We start from the raw sequence: 1758 nt of genomic DNA, 5'->3' as shown, positions 1-1758 counted from the left end.
TCATCCTCATCCTCATCCTCATCCTCATCCTCATCCTCATCCTCATCCTCATCCTCATCCTCATCCTCATCCTCATCCTCATCCTCCTCTTCATCCTCATCATCATCTTAATCCTCATTCTCATCCTGATCCCAATCCTCATCCTACCCTTAATCCTAATCCTAACCCTAATCCTCATACTAATGCCAATCATATTCCTAATCCCAATACTATTCCTAATCCTAATCTTAATCCAAATCCTAATCTTAATCATAATCCTAATCCTAATTCTAATCCTAATCCAAGTTCTAATCCTAATCCTAATGCAAATTTTAATCATAAACCTAATACTACTCCTAGTCCAAATCCTTATCGTCATCCTCATCCTCATCCTCATCCTCATCCTAATGCTCATCCTCATCCTCATCATCATCCGAATATCCATCCTCATCCTCATCCTCAACCGCATCATCATCCTCTTCCTCATCCCCATCCTCATCCTCATCCTAAACCTCATCCTCATCCTCATTCTCATGTTCATACTCATTCGCATCTTCAACCTCATCATCATCCTCATCCAAATCCCCATCCTCATCATCTTCCTCATCCTAATCTGCATCCTCATCCTCATCCTCATCCTCATCATCCTCATCCTTATCCTAATCCTCATCCTTAGACTCATCCTCAACCTTATCCTTATCCTCATCCCCATCCACATCCTTATCCTCAACCTCATCCTCATCCTCATCCTCATCCTAATCCTCAGCATCATCCACATCCTCATCCTAATCCTCAGCATCATCCGCATCCTCATCCTCCTCCTCAGCCTCATCTTCATCCTCATCCCCATCCCCATCCTCACCCTCATCCTAATCCTCATCCTCATCCTAATCCTAATCTTGTTCCTCATCCTCATCCTCATCCTAATCCTCATCCTAACCTTAATCCTAATCCTAACCCTAATCCTCATACTAATCCCAATACTAATCCTAATCCTAATCTTAATCCAAATCCTAATCTTAATAATAATCCTAATCCTAATCCTAATTATAATCCTAATCCAAGTTCTAATCCTAATCCAAATCCAAAACTTAATCATAAACCTAATACTACTCCTAATCCTAATCCTCATCATCATCCTCATCCTCATCCTCATCCTCATCCTCATGCTAATCCTCATCCTCATCCTCGTTCTCAGCCTCATCATCCTCCTCATCCACATCCCCATCCTCACCCTCATCCTAATCCTATTCCTCATCCTCATCCTAACCGTAACCCTAACCCTAATCCTAATAATAATCCTAATCCTAATCCTAATCCTAATCCTAATCCTAATCCTAATCCTAATCCTAATCCTAATTCTAATCCGAATCCTGATATTATTCCTCCACCTCATCCTAATCCTCATCATAATCCTCCTTCTCATCTTCATCCTCATCCTCATCCTAATCCGCATACTCATCCTCATCCTCATCCTCATCCTCATCCTCATCCTCATCCTCATCCTCATCCTCATCCTCATCCTCATCCTCATCCTGATCCTCATCCGTATCCTCATCCTCATCCTCATCCTAATCCTCATCCTGATCCTAATCCTAACCATATTCCTAATCCTAATCATAATCCTAATCCTCATCCTAACACTAATCTTAATCCTCATCCTCATCCTCATCTTCATCCCAATCCCAATCCCCATCCTCATCCTCATCCTCATCCTCATCCTCATCCTCTACTCATCCTCATCCTCATCCTCATCCTCATCCTCAACCTCATCCTCAT

The sequence above is a fragment of the Lupinus angustifolius genome, chromosome LG07, assembly GCF_001865875.1.
Source record: "Lupinus angustifolius cultivar Tanjil chromosome LG07, LupAngTanjil_v1.0, whole genome shotgun sequence".
Lineage (NCBI taxonomy): Eukaryota > Viridiplantae > Streptophyta > Magnoliopsida > Fabales > Fabaceae > Lupinus > Lupinus angustifolius.
This window is presented reverse-complemented; position numbering follows the sequence as displayed.